This window comes from Cetorhinus maximus, unplaced genomic scaffold (assembly GCF_964194155.1).
Source record: "Cetorhinus maximus unplaced genomic scaffold, sCetMax3.hap1.1 HAP1_SCAFFOLD_1307, whole genome shotgun sequence".
Lineage (NCBI taxonomy): Eukaryota > Metazoa > Chordata > Chondrichthyes > Lamniformes > Cetorhinidae > Cetorhinus > Cetorhinus maximus.
Window position 1 is genome coordinate 30,113 of NW_027597248.1, and position 17,096 is coordinate 47,208.

Sequence of the window (17,096 nt, forward strand, 5' to 3'; positions counted from 1 at the left end):
GATGTATTGGCTGTTTTGAGGGGTTGCAGAGCAGATTTATCAGAATGATCCTGGAGTGAAAAGGGTTAAATCATGTGGACCAGCTGCATAAACCTGATTTGCTGCCCTCAAATTTGGGTTATTATTCATACAATATTTAAAATAATCAAGGGGATTCAATAGAGAGAAACTATTTCCTCTGTTGGGGTGGGGATTTGGGAGGCAAGTCCAGACACGGGCAGAACGTTAGAATTAGGGCCTGTTTACTCAGGGATGATGTCAGGAAGCACTTCATCTCCCAAAGGGGAATAGAAATTTGGACCTCTCTCCCCACGCGCCCCCCTCCCCCCCCAAAAAAAAAGCTGCTGACTCTTTGGGGTCATTTGCAGTTTTCAAAGCTGAGATTGATAGATTGATTTTTGTTGGGTAATTGTATCAAGGGATATGGAGCAAACGTACATAAATGTAGTTGAGGTACAGTTTAGCCATGGGTCTCTGAATGGTATAACCAGCTCGAGGGGCTGAATGGCCTTCTCCTCCTGCGGCTGTTGGCCTTGTTGTTGCTTGCCAGCTCTTTGTGTAAAATGGCTGCCATGGTTTTCTACCCATCACGTCGCTGCTCTCACAGCACTTTATTGCGTGTGAACTCGAAACCCTGTGAGTCTTCCACAGACGCGGAAATGCCCCATAAATGCGCCGTCTTTGGTTTCTTCTTATCCTGGAGGACTTTTGTTGTAATCCAGAGGCAGGATTTAAAGTGCGAGGAGCACAGGGAGGGTGGGAGGGGGGCGGGGGTAAAGAGGAACTGATCGTAAAGGTTAACTTAAAATGGCTGCCTCACCAACCACATATCTGGTTGGGGCTGTTCAGGGACAAACTGAGCCTTGAAGTAAACTCCCAGTATAATCTGAAGCAAAACCACGGGATTTTGATAATTACTAGGTAGAATGTCAGCTGGCGATGACTGTCTCCAAGCGTATTGCTTTCCTGAAAAGGGTTGGGCAGTATCTTTAGACAGAGGGGCCTGTGAAGCTGTGTATGTGTGTGTGTGTGTGTGTTTTTCCCTTCAGTTTAACAGCACAAAATTTAAAATAAAAGTTCCCCCGATGAAGGAAGCTGAAAAGGTTAATTGCCTATCCTTACGCCGGTTTTTTTTTAAAAGCTGCCTCTGTTTTTGCACATTGTTGCTGCTTTGATGCATGACACAGCGTATTATAATACTCCCTTAACATGAGGAAGTGGTGTTAGACTTAATGCATCGACCAATCGCGTTAACCATTTGTATAACAAATTTCATTGCAGTTGTGGAAATGAGAGTTGCAATTCAGCTAACGTGGATAATCCTTCCCTAGAGAGAGCTGACTTGGATTTATCTGGCCCCTTTCGCAACCTCGGGACATCGCAAAGCCCGTTGTAGCCAATGGAATATTTTCGTTGAAGTGTAGTGATAATGTCGGTGCTGATTTTAACACTCCAAATTGCTGCTGCTTTGCTTTGGGTCACCTTGGCCCCTCTTTCCCCCACCCTCCCCGAGGCACTACATGGAGGAGGCATTCGGCAAGGGAGGTCATCGGCAGCGCAGAAAGAGATAAGAAAGACTTGCATTTCCATAGCTCTGCTCATGACCGTCAGACATCTCATTGCACTTTGCAGCCAGTTTACAACCCATGTTGTAATGTGGGAAACACTGCTGCCAATTTGCACACAGGAAGCTCCCACAAATGACAATAATGACCAGATAATCTGTTTTTGTGACGTTGATTGTGGGGTTGAGTCAGCACCAGGGATAGATAGACAGGCTCCCTCAGTACTGGCACTGGGAGTGTCAGCCTTGGTATTTGTGCTCAGCCCCCTGGAGTATGACTTGAACCCGGAGCCTTGTGACTCAGAGGTGAGAGCGCTCGCAGCTGGGCTGATGCTCTGTTGGTTTGCAGAAGTGGATGGGAGCTGGGCGGCTGAGTAGGGGAGGGAGGGGGTGTTTGACAGCAGGCGCAGCAGTCCTGTCCTTGCCTGACTTCTGCACGGGCACAGTCATGCAACTGGGGTCAGTGATCAGGACCGGGGATCTGGTGGCACCACGATTGATTCCAACGCCTCCGTGAACCTCAGCTCATGGCTAATGAAAGGCTTCGGTAGGTTATCTGGGGATGGCTGGCGACGATTCGAACAGTTCCATTCGGGTGTCTTGGGGATCGGGTTCCACGATCATGTTCATTTCTCCCTTACCACCCTTGCGTACCCGGCTCTCCAGACGTTTGAGCAGACGTGCTAGAGCTTTACATCGGGTAGCCGCCGCCGCCTCCTGTTTTCCATGCCCTGTGCCTTTCATATTTGCCTGGGAAATCTTTCCAAGCTGCCAGTCTGACGCGAGAGGGAGATGCCTTGACGCTGGCGCACGTTCCACCCGCCTCCCCACTTCCCGCTAACTGCCCCTTTACAGCTCAACAGTCTCAAACTTGAGCAGTATTTGCATCATGTTGTGTCCCCTCGGGGTGTGCGCTCCTGCTCACCGACAGGAGACTGAGGCGCTGTTGCCCATCGAGAGAAGTCCCAGGTCTGATAGTCGGATGGGCATAAAAGTTATTAGTGGGCGTGGGGATTTTCAGCTGTGATTTTCTACCCCCCCGACAACATCTCCCCAAACTCCTCTTTTCACCCTTCGTCTTCCCCAGGAGCCAAATAACTAATCAGTATCTTGACCAGCACAGATAGGAGGGGGGAGGGTGCGAAAAATTATCTGAGGAGTTGACCCTTAAAGGGTTATTAAACACCCTCCACACCAACCCACAGTGTTTAGAATTTGCCTTTGAACCATAGAGTTCACAGTGGTTTAAAGTTCAGAGGCAATTATTACAAAACCAAAGTTATTTTATAATGCCTTCTCCATACTGGGGATTGGCTGGCTTCCATCCTGTCATTTTATAGAAATCGAGTAAGACATTATGTTGTAGACCCTTGATACTGTGTTATCTCCAACACAACCACTTCTTTATTACATGGAAGAGGGTGCAGGGAGAAGGTGATTAGATAATTGAAGCATTCAGTGCCAACCGTGGCTCTGAGAGCCCTCCAGCCCTCATGAGTCAGAAGGCTGTGGGTTCAAGACCTGGGCAGTGAATCGAAGCTGACACTCCCAGTGTTAGTGCTGAGGGAGTGCCACGTTGTCGGAGGGTCAGTACTGCGGGAGCGCCGCACTGTCGGAGGGTCAGTCGTGAAGGAGCGCCGCACTGTTGGAGGGTTAGTAGTGAGGGAGCGCCGCACTCTCGGAGGGTCAGTACTGAGGGAGTGCTGCACTGTCGGAGGGTCAGTACTGAGGGAGTGCCGCACTGTCGGAGGGTCAGTACTGAAGGAGCGCTGCACTGTCGGAGGGTCAGTACTGAGGGAGCACCGCACTGTCGGAGGGTCAGTACTGAGGGAGCGCCGCACTGTCGGAGGGTCAGTACTGAGGGAGTGCCGCACTGTCGGCGGGTCAGTACTGAGGGAGCGCCGCACTGTTGGAGGGTCAGTACTGAGGGAGTGCCGCACTGTCGGAGGGTCAGTGCTGAGGGAGTGCCGCACTGTCGGAGGGTCAGTACTGAGGGAGCGCCGCACTGTCAGAGGGTCGGTACTGAGGGAGCGCCGCACTGTCGGAGGGTCAGTCGTGAAGGAGCGCCGCACTGTCGGAGGATCAGTAGTGAGGGAGTGCCGCACTGTCGGAGGGTCAGTAGTGAGGGAGTGCCGCACTGTCGGAGGGTCAGTAGTGGGGGAGTGCCGCACTGTCGGAGGGTCAGTAGTGAGGGAGTGCTGCACTGTCGGAGGGTCAGTAGTGAGGGAGCGCCGCACTGTCGGAGGGTCAGTAGTGAGGGAGTGCTGCACTGTCGGAGGGTCAGTAGTGAGGTAGTGCTGCGTTGTCGGAGCTGCTGCCATTCAGATGAGATGTTAAACTGAGGCCCCCGTTTGCCCTCTCGATTGATGCGAATTATCCCACGGCCGCTATTGGAAAATGGGTGGGGGTGAGGGGTGGGGGGCGGTGGGGTGTTCTCCCCTGGTGTCCTGGGGCTCAATATTTATCCCTTGATCAACATCACTTAAAAAAAAAACTGATGACCTAGATCATTATCATATTGCTGTTTGTGGGAGCTTGCTGTGCGTATATTGGCTGCCACGTTTCCAACATTCTAACTTCAAAAATACTTCAATGACCGTGAAGCGCTTTGGGGTGTCCCGAGGCTGTGAAAGGCGCTACCGCAATGCAACTTCCTTCTTGCACGCAGCGCTAACTTTCAGTCGTGTCCTGTCACTTTCTTTTCCCGGCTCTTCATTCAAAGGAGCAGAAGCCGCTTCGGATGCTGTTGCGCGATTTTGGTTTTAATTTTGCTTCGCCAGTATGAAGAAACCGACGGCTTTTATTTTGTACTTTGTTGTCAGGCAGTAGCGTGTTTTGTGGCCATTTAGCTTTTGGACCTCTTGGATGTAACACAGTCAAGGTACACATGAGGACATGCCTGCGTGGACCAATAGTAGGGCAAAACTCCGTGTCTGGCACACAGAGCACTCATAAATTGCCAGGGGACGTGTGGTGGTGTAGGTGATAGGAAGCACAAAAGTGGAAAAAATCAGAAGGACCATAGAGGGAGTGGGGGTGGGAATGTACAAACGTTGTGATATTGCGACATTGGACTCGTTTCCACTGCAGCTCAGAAGAGTGAAGGGGTGACTTGATTGACGTATATAAGATTCCGAATGGTCTTGACAAGGTGGACGTGGAAAGGATGTTTCCTCTTGTGGGTGGGTCCAGAACTAGGGGGGTCACTGTTTTAAAATTAGGGGTCGCCCTTTTAGGACAGAGATGAGGAGAATTTTTTTCTCTCAGAGGGTTGTGTGACTTTGGAACTCTCTGCCTCAGAAGGTGGTGGAGGCGGGGTCATTGAATATTTTTAAGGCGGAGACAGATAGATTCTTGTTAGGCAAGGGAATCAAAGGTTATCAGGGTGGGGTGGATGGGAATCTGGAATTCGAAACACAAACAGATCAGCCATGATCTTATTGAACGGCAGAGCAGGCTCGAAGGGCCGAATGGCCCACTCCTCCCATTTCGTGCGTTCATATGATATTGTGCTCGGGACTGTGGCATTATAAAGCTTCAAGTTGAAAGCTAGGGCAGCTTGACTTGTTATGATCTGCAGAGAAATGTTATTGAGCCTTTTGCTCTCCTCTGCCATTAATGGGCTCGGCCTATGTTCTATCAGTTTCGACTTCTGCAATTACAGTGTCCACAATTTCAGCTATGGCTTCCTCATCATAATTGGTATCAAAACCCCTATTAAAAGTTTGGATATAAATAGGTCATTGAGTAGGCGGGAGCTAAGCTGCGAGTCGCAACTGCCTGCTACAGCAATCCGACTCCTCGAATTAAAGAGGAAAAATATAATATATCTTTAATGTCGTTTTTGTCAACGGAGGAAATGCTGTCCTGGTTACCCATAGGGAGCCCGGAGAGAGTTAAAAGCACTTCTCTGAGCTTTATGGGACACGACCCTGAGGCGTGGGTGTAGCAGTCATACTTTCAGAGGTGGGGAGCTGGTCTAGTCAAATTACTCAGAGAATTGCCAGGACAGAGTCGTGTGAGAGAGAGAGAGAGAGAGAGAGAGAGAGGGGAAAATACAAGTATTTTCACTGGTAGATTTTTGGCATTTGAAGAAGCCCATTCTTCAAACTTGAACAGGAAGGTAAGAGAGGATGCCAGTTATTTCAGCCCCTGCAAGTGAGTGTTTTAAACCTAAGGAAAGCACGAGCCAGCGAATGAAGTGTCGGAGGCGAGGGAACCTTAGACACCCAGCCCCTGGATCAGGCGGTGAGGGTGTATTTGCAGAGCCATTTTGGAAGGTGTGTGTGGCATTGTGTGTCGCACTGTTAACCTGTTTGCAATCTTGGCAAATTTGTGCCAGCTGTGCCAGAGCAAATAAAAGCCATAGCACCCATTTTTTTCAACAAAAACTGTTCGGCTTGTGTGTTCAGTGTCCGCGCCAGCTTTGAAAACGTGTGCATTTGTTTCCTTTGCAAACATAATTGCCAAGGACAACTGCTGAGCCTGCGAGTCTCCTGTAATAAAACTTTAAAATGCCCTGGCTACGAACCTTTCACTGGGTGGTTTTGTGCCATTTCAAAAGAAAAAACTAGATTTTGGGTCGTTGCCAGTTTTACTATTCTAGATTGAAACTGCTTCGTCTGGGTGAGCTGAGGTGAGAACCTGCACCACAGTGTCAGTTGGGATTGCTCAGGGGGTAACCATTCCTTCTTTAAAAAAAAAAGGGGGCTATCCCTCTAATCTTATACTCTTCCACTTAAAGAGCCATTAATTAACCGCTCTGTGTGACTGCCTGTGTGTGCGTCTGCCCGCCTGTCTGTGTGTGTGCGCGCCTGCCTGTTTGTCTGTGTGCACCAGCCTGTCTGTCTGTATGTGTGTGCGCCAGCCTGTCTGTGTGTGTGTGTGCGCCCGCCTGCCTGTCTGTGTGTGTGCGCCCGCCTGCCTGTCTGTGTGTGCGCGCCCGCCTGCCTGTCTGTGTGTGCGCGCCCGCCTGCCTGTCTGTGTGTGTGCACGCCCGCCTGCCTGTCTGTGTGTGTGCGTGCCCGCCTGCCTGTCTGTGTGTGCGCGCCCGCCCGCCTGTCTGTGTGTGTGCGCACGCTGGCCCGCCTGTCTGTCTGTGTGTGCGCGCCGGCCTGCCAGTCTGTGTATGAGCACGCTGGCCCGCCTGTGTGCGTGCGCCCACCCGCCTGTCTGCGTGTGTGCCCGCCTGTCTGTGAGCGCGCCCGCCTGTCTGTGCGCGTGCCCGCCTGTCTGTGCGCGCGCCCGCCTGTCTGCGTGTGCGCACGCCCGCCTGTCTGCGTGCGCGCGCGCCCGCCTGCGTGTGCGCACACCCGTCCGCCTGCATGCGTGCGCGCCCGTCCGCCCCTGTGTGCGTACGTGCCCACCCGCGTGTGTGCGTGCGCCCGCCCGGCCGCCTGTTTGTGTGCCCGTCTGTGCGCGTGTGCCCGTCTGTGTATGCGTCCGCGTGCCCACCCGCCTGTGTGTGCGCATGTCCGCCCGTCTGTGTGTGCACCCGCCCATCTGTCTGTGCATGTGCTCACACGCCTGTGTCTCTGTCTATTGAGAGTGAGGGTGTCAGCTGCCTTCCTTCCCCGACAGGGGAGTATTCCTTGCCATTTATGTGTGTCTGTTATATACCAATTGAGAGAAATTGATTGCTATGATTAGGCAACAACCCCATTAACCTATCAGGCCACTTACCAGGATGATTGACGGCGAGCTGAGTCAACCTTGGCTGTTTTGTCGTTGCAGCCTGAGCTATTCCAACTTGCAAGGGTGCTGACTGGCTCATGAGCGGAGGATTTGGGGTTCAGGGTGGGGTGCCTTAGTTCCCCGAGAAGTTTTGGGGTATCTCGAGCCCCTCACATCTTTTGTCCGATTGGCTACAGGTGTATTTATTTGAAAAATGACGATGCATTTGAAGGCCTGTACTCTGTTTACTCCAAGAGGCAAGGCTTATTTCAGCACTGGCTATTCTGCTAGTTCGTCTGAAACATGCAAAACAAATGCTCAATCTTTTTTTAAAAAGACTTATCAGGACATGAAGTGGCCCTGCCTTACACCAACCCCCCCACCCCACAACCCTCTGCCCCACAACCAACAACAGCAACCTATCGCACTTTTAACCTAGTAAAACCCTGGAAGGTGTTTCATAGGAATGTTATGAAAAAATGTTGACCCTGAGCTACATGAAATATTAGGGACAGGTGACCAAAAGCTCGGTCAAAGAGATCGATTTTAAGGAGCCTCTTAAAGGAGAAGAGAAAGAGACAGAGAGAGAGGTATGGAGAGGTTTAGGGAGGGAATTCCAGAGCTTATGGCCCCAGGCAGCTGAAGGCACGGCCGCCAATGTTGGAGCGATGGGAATCGGGATGCACAAGAGGCCGGAATTGCAGGAGCGCAGGGTTGTCGGGGCTGGAGGAGGTTACAGAGATAGGGAGGGGTATAGGGGTTGGAGGGGGTTACAGAGATAGGGAGGGGTGTAGGGGCTGGAGGGGGTTACAGAGATAGGGAGGGGTGTAGGGGCTGGAGGGGGTTACAGAGATAGGGAGGGGTGTAGGGGCTGGAGGAGGTTACAGAGATAGGGAGGGGTGTAGGGACTGGAGGAGGTTACAGAGATAGGGAGGGGTGTAGGGGCTGGAGGAGGTTACAGAGATAGGGAGGGGTGTAGGGGCTGGAGGGGGTTACAGAGGTAGGGAGGGGGGATGAGGCCACTCATTGGTTTTATTGATTCAGGGTTGGCCAATTGCTTGCCCCACTTCGCTTCTGCTTTTTCTTCATCCCAGGCACTGGGCTGGCATTAAGGGAATGAATAAAAAAGATAGATTTTTGTTATATACTCACATTGAAACATATAGGATTCTGAGGGGGTTGACAGGGTGGATGCTGAGAGGATATTTCCCCTCCTGGGGGAATCTAGAATTGGTTTCAGAATAAGGGGTCTCCCATTTAGGATGGAGATGAGGAGGAATCTTTTCCCTGAGGGTTGTTAGTCTGTGGAATTCTCTTCCCAGTGAGCAGTGGAGGCTGAGTCATTGAATATATTCAAGGCTGAGTTAGACAGGTTTTTGGTTGACAAGGGAGTCCAAGGAATTTTTTTCAATGGATCAAGTGGCTGCAATATTTTGGTTTGATGAAAGCAAAGATAGACAATATTGATTTCATGCAAGTTGTACATCCTTCATACATCCTTCAGAAGACAGGCTGTGGCAGATAAACCAAATCCCACAAATGTCTGCTGAATTAGCATTACTGTGCAAAATATTGTTCAGTATTTTTGTTTCTTTGGATAATCCTTTATCATCCAGCACCCTTTATGTTATGCATGACCTGGTTTGCGATGCTGTGGGCGGCGAGGCTTCAGATGTCTTTCAGGAAATCACTCCGTGTTGTGTTTCTGCCCGACCTCCATGAAGGCCTCCAGGAAAGTGGAGCTCAGGGCCACAATCGGGTCAGCCATGATCTTAATGACTGGCAGGGCGTGGTTCGAGGGGCCGAATGGCGTCCTCCTGCTTCTATTTCTTATGTTCCTCTAGTTACCTCCCTTTCTGAGTGGTGTACCCACCCCCTGCCCAACGCCTCATTCAGTAGAGATCTGTAAAATATCCAGTTACAGCGTGACTCTTCTCTGCAGACCCCTTGGATCCCCCCTCCACCAACAACTGCCCCCTCCCTTCGCCACCTCCCTGGGCTACACTGTTGATAGCTGCAGCTGGTGACCTCTGGCTGAGGAGCTGAGCTCGACGATGGCCACCCATTCAATGAAAATAGAAGGAAGCGTCACACTCCTGGAGTCGAGGAAATGAAGTGTGGCGTCCTGAGTCAAAAGCCGTTTGACAGGGCTTTCTGAGTCGGGAGTTAGAAGAGCTCTTGTGTGCCTTTGACGAGTTGGGTGTGCTTCCTGATGCTCTGAGGGCCTATTGAGAGTTTCCATACGAGCAGCCAAACCCCTGAGGTGAGGCACGGAGAGGGGCTCATCATTCACTGCAGAAGGAACCCACTTCGGAAAGTGGAGAGTCCTCTCTGCTGCTGACCAGTATCTGTGCAGGTAGAAGATTGATTGGCCTGGTTCCCAATTTCTCTGGGCACACAGTGGCTGTTGTGCGTGCCGACTAAACTGCAGTGTCTTTAAAAAGGGAGGAACTGTCCGTGAGGTTCCTTTGAACTTCATAAATGCAAGCGCCCCCCTCCTCACCCCTTTCTGTTATCTTTCTAAAAAGTCCTCCTGTTTTATCCCTAGTTACTGACTGTGCTGCGGAGGTATATAATGGTACCTGCCTAATTGAATGGTGACAGGATATTAGATTCTGGAGGCCATCACCAAAAGAAGGAAGGAAGGACTTGCATTTCCATAGCACCTTTCACAACCTCAGGACGTCCCAGAGTGCTTCACAACCAATGAAGTGATTTTTTTTTTGTTTGAGGTGAAGTCACTGTTGTAGTGTAGGAAAAGTGGCAGCCAATTTGTGCACAATTGTGCAGCAAGGAGGAGGCGATGGCGTAGTGGTATTGTCGCAGGACTAGTAATCCGGAGACCCAGGGTCCCGGGTTCGAATCCCACCACGGCAGATTTTGAATTCGAATTCGAATTTGAATTCAATAAAAATCTGGAATCAAATCTGGAACTAATGATGACCATGAAACCATTGCCGATTGTCGTAAAAACCCATCTGGTTCACCAATGTCCTTTAGGGAAGGAAATCTGCTGTCCTTACCTGGCCTGGCCTACCTGTGACCCCAGAGCAATGTGGTTGGGCAATGAGGGATGGGCAAACCTCATCCAAATCCAATACAGCTCCCACAAACAGCAATGTGATAATGACCCTGGATCAATTGTTTTTCAGTAAAGTTGGTCGAGGGATAAATATTAGCCCCAGGACACAGGGGAGAACTCCATCCCCCCTGCCCCAGTAGTAGCCGTGGGATTTTTACATCCACCTGAGAGGGTAGACGGTTGCTCAGTTTAACGTCTCATCCGACTCTGACAGTGCAGCATTCCCTCAGTAGGCACCGGGAATGCCGGCCTAGATTATTGCACTCAAATCCTGCAGTGGGGACTCGAACCTTCTGACTTGGGGTGAGAGGGATGCCACAGCCAAGCCGGCACCTGTCCTTCTCTCCACAATGCTGCAGGTATTTTTCCACTTTTTCCAGGAGCCAGGGTGTACCGTTATCAGACGGTCCGACATATCCTTACAGTTTTACAGCGAGCTTGAAAGGGAAATTCTACACCTTGATGTTGTTTAATCTACAATCCGTGGTGTTGCTGTGACCACTTGTGGCACTGGCCGCTTGTGGCACTCCTGCCGCTGGAGTGGGTTGAGATTAACGAACGTGCGTTTTTTTGAAAGGGGTGGTGGGGGAGAGATGTGCGGGTGGTGTTGTGTGTCTCAGGAGCTCAATTAAACCCTCCCGTCGTCTGACATCGAAATCATTGACTGACTGCTTGTCAGTCTAGGGCAGGTAGCGCACTTTCTGCTTTGGCTGCCAATCAATGCCGGAGAAGCGAGGAATAAAAGATTCCAAAAAACTAGCCCGATGAGGGGTTCAAAGTTTTAGTTTCCAAAAAAATAAATAAAATTCGGATGTCATTTGATAGCTCTAATTGGTTCCTGGCTTCAGATTATGATGTGGTTAGAGCCAGATACATGTGTATGTGTGTATATATAAAATTCTAAGAAACTAGGAGTGATTTTAATAAAAGTTTCTTAGAATATAAAAAAAGAAATCGGTGCTAACCTCTCGAAGCCGAGCACTTAGAGTATAAAATTGCTTTGCCATTGGAAAATCGCGCTTCCACAGGGCGCAGTGTGTGCCCGAGGTAAAAGGCAGCTGTTTGTGCTTGTGCCAGCTGCTGCATGAACTGTTGAGCCGTTTCTGAATTGTGTGTGCCTGTGTGTACGCCATATGCCACTGCGCAGTAACCCCTCTCCCCACAAGTCAAAGGGGGACCCTTGAGACTCTGAGGAGTAAATAGACCGAAAGGTCATCTTGGCGCAAACAGATCTTGTAAAAGCACCAGAGCAGTGGAGTCAGTATGAGAAAGTGGGGCAGAGTGCTGGTAATGGGAAGCCAGATTTATCTGCTTGGCCTTGCATCTTATATGTGTTTTCTCTTTAAATTGTCAAGGCTGACTGAGCGCTAAGTCCGATGTTGAAGTGCGGGGAGAAGGCGAGGAAAGTCAGAAAGCAGCGATTAGGCTTGGTATTTAAAAGCCCTGAAGGTTGTCGGTAGAGAAGGGGACCGAAGAGAGGCGGTAAGCCCTGAGGAGGGTGATTGGGGAAAGGGTGAAGGAGCCCTCGTTTCAGTGCAGTGAGGATGTTGTGTGGAGGGTGGCACGTTTGGAGGAGGCACTGAGAGATGTGAGGGCAATGCTGATTGAAAGAAAACATCAGGGATGCCACAGAAAGGGAAGAGGAGGCAATGAGGGCAAAGGTGGGAGGCTCCAAGGAGAGAGAGATCATGATCAAATAGGTTGAGATTGGAGTCCACGTTTGTTCAATTACAGCTTCATTGGTGTCATGCTGCTCACCCCCGTGCTCTCGCCACCACATATTTAGGGGTGAGAGAGACAAATCTCGGGAGCAATGACCTTAGCATATGAGGCATCACCGCATGTTTGATAGGTGTGACTGAATGTTTTTGAAGCTGTGCTGCACAGGATTCCTTCAAACATTTTTTTTTCTCTCTAGAACCACCTCCAGCTTGAAATCCAATAGCAGTTTGAGATGTTTGTTTAGGAAGGTAAAAAAATCAGACAAAAAAGAACCTGCTGGGGTTACAGGATAGGGGTATGTCGAGTTGCTTCATTCCACTGCCCATCATGTGCTGTAGGACTCCAGTTTGCATTCATGGAGTATCTGTAGCATAATAAAGCACCCCAAGGTTTGTCATCACAAGCACTTGACAACAGAGTCGCACAAAGAATTACAGTTAGGACCTGGTGACCAAAACCTTGGGCGTAGATTTTGTCGAGGGTCTTTAAAGAGGTGAGAGGGGCGGAGAGGTTTAGGGAGAGAATTCCAGAACTTAGGGCCCAGGCAACTGAAGGCACGGCCGCCAGCAGTGGGAGCGATGGAAATCAGGGGATGCTCAAGAATTGTTGATGTAATTCTTAAGACTCCCCTCACTCCAGCAAAGCATTTTGGTGCACAACCTCCTCAACCTTTAGCATGAGATTCTGCATTACTACCTTGCAGGGACAAAGCACATGTCACCACAGTTTTTGCGGAATTTCTTTTGAGTGATTTGAAGATATGTAGAAAATGTACTTTTTCAACTTGGAAATGGATAAGAGATAGGGGTGGCTGCAGCACAGCAGGAGGTCGATTAGCCCATCGTGTCTGTGCTGTCTCTTGCCAGTGTAATCCAAAACTAATACCCACTGCCCTGCTCACTCCTCATAGCCCTGTATCTTCCTCAGTCTGAAAAGAAGATGCACTAGTTTCTGCTCCAACTAAACCCATGTCAAAGCATCTTGCACTCTCAACAACCATCTCTTCTGTTACTCCACCTCGTTTTCTTGATGACAGTGGATGACTCCTCATCACTGACTCTTCAATCCTGTTTTACCCTATCGTTCAGACTTCTGTAACCCTTTTTTTAGATGTCGCCTTTCTTCGCCCTCGGTGGAAACAATTCTGGCATCTCAAGTGTCAATTGTATGAAGCTGAAACACATGAATCTTGGCACAAAAAAAAAGATGAGGACCCAGTATTAGTTTACCATACTCAGGAATTTATGCTGTGAGGTGTAACACACAACACAGATAGTTGCTGGGTCAGCGAGCGTGACTTTATACTGGGGGTAGCTGATGTGCGTTTAACTTTTAAGGTTCCCTTATTCCCCTTCACCACAGTGTACTGTTTAAAAATGACAATACGTTTGTGTAAATTGAGTATTACCATCTCTTCACTCCACCCCCCCACTGCCAACTTCCCCCCGGCTGATCTCTTGTATTGTGAAAGAGATGAAAATCTCCCGAAACGTCCTGATGCATTCTATTTAGTTAACCACACTCTCTCTCTCTCTAAATGACTTGACGTTGCAAAACAGGTTTTGTACTTTATTGCAAAACTGAAATGACAGCGGGGGGAAGGTGGACGTGACCCAACGATGTTCTGTGCCAGCGCTCACTAATCCCTCGCCCTGGCTTTTCAAGTTGTAAGCTTTTGATGGCATTGCAAGGGACCGTGGAATGGAGGAAGGAGTGAGGGGCGGGGTAGAGATACTGGGCAGCGTCAGAAATTTGAGGCAGGCTGAGTTGGCAACATGGAAGAACATGCCTGGCTATAATCTGCTTAAATAAGATAAAACTGTTGTGCTGCGTTGTTTTAACGTCCCTCGTTGCAACAGGTTTTCAACATAAAGCAGCCTTAAAAATGGTTATCCATGGCCAAATGTGACTATTGAAATAAAAGCAAAAAACTGCGGATGCTCCAACACAAAAATAAAAATACCTGGAAAAACTCAGCAGGTCCGGCAGCATCTGCGGAGAGGAACCCAGTTAGACTCTGTTGTGACTCTATTGAACTTGCACTGAAACACGATGGGTTTGAGTCCAGCAAGAATTCTTACAATTGCACCTCCATGTTCCTCCCTTCCTCTCCTGGTGGGGGTAGGGTTCGAGAGTTCCAGGAACCCCAGCCAAGTGACCGTTCTCTGAGGGTGCCTGGTGGCAAACTGCATCAGGCAGTTGGGTTAGGATGGTACTGCCCAGGCTAAATGCCTACCCCTCCGCTGTAAGAATGTTGGCATGTTCTAATGAATGGCCTTCAGTTTCCCCTGACACAGTCTGGATTTACCTGGCATGGCATATTTTCCAGCCTCATTTTTCTTTTCAAGGAACAAGATGAAGCCATTTTGCCTCTTGAGCCTGTTCTGCTATTCAGTTAAATCATGACTCCTCTATATTTTAATTCTAACTACCCTCCTTGGTCCTGTATTTATTCATCCCCTTACTCACCAAAACAGTCTCAGCTTTGATAATTTAAATCAAGACCCCACAGCCTCAACTATTTTTGGGTGGGGTGGGGGGGTGAGTGTTCCAGATTTCGTCTCCCCTTTGTGTGAAGAAGTGCTTCCTGACATCACCCCTGAACGGCCTGGCTCTCATTTTAAGGTTCTGCCCCTTGTTCTGGACTCTTTCACCACCACCCTCCCCCCAACACAGCCCAACCACCAAAGGAAATAGTTTCTCTCCATCGACCCTATCGAATCCTTTAATCATCTTAAACCCCCTCGATTAGATTACCCTGTGGTCTTCTACACTCGAGGGAATACAAGTCGAGCCTGTGCAGCAGTGACCCTGACTGAATGCTGATGCTTCCATACCATATCCTGGTTATCTGACTCTTCCTCAACTTTAACCAAACTATTTAACCCATAGATGGTTTGGCATGATGAAATGCATATTTGACATGGTTACTTGGGCTAAAGGCCTTGTTGGTGCAGTTGGTGTTGCTGGCTGCCCTCCTGATGTTGGGAAGGGACACCTAAATTTTGATGGTCTGCACTGTGCTGCCCTTGTCAATGGTCTGTTGCTGTACAGCAGGTCCTCTTCCAACCTCGCATTGGGAGCAAGATGGGTCCCACAAGTAGCCATCTGTGCTCATCCAAAATGCTGCTTATTCCTGAGCATTCTCACTTGCACTGGCTTCCTGCCCAACAGCATCTCAATTTTAACATGCTGATCCTTGCGGTACAGTTCCTCCATGGCCTTTTCTCCCACTTCCCCCACCCCTTCTTATTTTTGTAACTTCCTCCAGCCCAACCCTCTCAGATCTCTGCGCTCCTCCCAATTCAGGCTTCTTGAACATCCCCTGATTTCCACTGCTCCGCCATGCCTTCAGCTGCCTGGGGCCCTAAGCTCTGGAACTCCCTCCCTAAACTCTCTGCCTCTCTGTCTCTCTCCCGCTCTCTCTCTCTTCCCCGCTCTCTCTCTCCTGTTCTCTCTCTCTCTCCCGCTCTCTCTCCCACTCTCTCTCCCTCTCTCCCGCTCTCTCTCTCTCTCCGGCTCTCTCGCTTTCTCTCCTGCTCTCTCTCTCTCCCGTTCTCTTTCTCTCCTGCTCTCTCTCTCTCTCCCGCTCTCTCTCTCTCTCCCGCTCTCTCCCTCTCCCGCTCTCTCCCACTCCCTCTCTCTCCCGCTTTCTCTCTCCCTCTCCCTCCCGCTCTCTCTCTCTCCCGCTGTCTCTCTCTCTCTCCCCGTAACCTTGCACATTTTCTCTATCCAATTCCCTTTTGGATACTTCGATCGAACCTGCCTCCAGCGCTCTTTCAGGAAGTTCGTTCCAGACTCCAACTGCCCTCTGGGTGAAAAAAACTTTCCCTCACATCACATTTACTTCTTTTGCCTATTACTTTGAATCTGTGCCCTCTAGTTCTTGATGTTCTCTTGAGTGGGAACAGTTTCTCACTACTTACCCTGTCCATACCCCTCAGGATCTTGAATACCTCTATTAAATTTCCTCTCAGCCTTCTTTTCTTTAAAGAAAAAGGCCCCAACCTCTCCAATCTACCCTCATAGCTACAGTTCTTCATCCTGGGAGTCATTCTTATGAATTCAGCCCCTTGAGTCTTTCCCGCCATTCAATGAGATCATGGCTGCCCTGTGACCTAACTTAATCTACCCGCCTTTTACTCATACCCCTTAATACCCTGGGTTAACAAAAACCTAGCGACCTCAGATTTAAAATTAATTGATCCAGCATCAGTTACCATTTGCGCAAGAGAGTTCCAAACCTCTACCACCCTTTCTGTGTACAAGTGCCTCCTAATTTCACTTCTGAAAGGCCTGGCTGTAATTTATTTTGGCTCTGTTCCTTAGTCCCAGACTCCCCAGCGGGCGGTAATAGTTCATCTCCGAACTACCCTCTCGGGACCCACTGACCATCCCCTTATTCTTCTAAATTCTAGGAATTACTCTGAGTTGAGTCGCATCTGGTAAATGTGCATTGCATTCTTCCAAGGTCTGTGTGTCATTCCATGTTGTGGAGACGTTTTGAAGAATGAGGTTTAGGGTAAGGGGAAGGAGGAAGAATTGCCAGTTTGGATTGGGACCAAGGTTTGTGGCTTATGTCCCAGTGCTATTTTGTAGAGGAATATTCAGACAATATGACAATATGGAGTTGAGACTTGGCCTAGATTGCGCTGGGACTTGGTTGTTCCCACCTCATATGTTCTGTTATGAACGCTTTCTGTACAAAGCCTTTTTCCCTGTTTGGTCCCAGTTGAAGTTCCCGTCACTTGCGGAGAAGCTCTATGCCCATCTCTGTGGAAGCTGTCGAGGGGCTGAATGGCCTGCTCCAGTTCCAGTGTCATATCCTGATGACATGACCTCTATCCCTCTTACCAGAGAGAATTAATTCAGCATTGCTGGTTCCCCACCAGTTTGTGCTAATCTGACTTTGTGTGGTGTGGAACTGTTCAGAATAGGTCAAGAAGAATATGTTGTATGTGATGAATATTCTTACGTTGAGGACATTTTTTGTTGTGTGAGTGAGTGTGCCTTCAGCTGCTTGAACCTTAAACTCCGGAATTCTCTCTGTAAACC

General features: G+C 49.4%; 1 protein-coding gene across 2 annotated transcripts in view; it reads left to right on the plus strand.

Moving 5' to 3' along the window:
• Positions 1-4,648: 4,648 nt before the first annotated feature.
• The window catches only part of LOC144676034 (zinc finger and BTB domain-containing protein 7B-like), a 44,454-nt gene continuing 32,006 nt past the window's right edge, over positions 4,649-17,096 (plus strand). The window contains exon 1 of one of the 2 annotated variants that reach the window (XM_078536559.1): positions 4,649-4,746. The gene's annotated coding sequence lies outside the window, so the exon portion shown is untranslated. Of the gene's footprint in view, positions 4,747-5,588; positions 5,688-17,096 lie in introns of those variants that run through there. The other variant, XM_078536558.1, reaches the window with a different exon arrangement.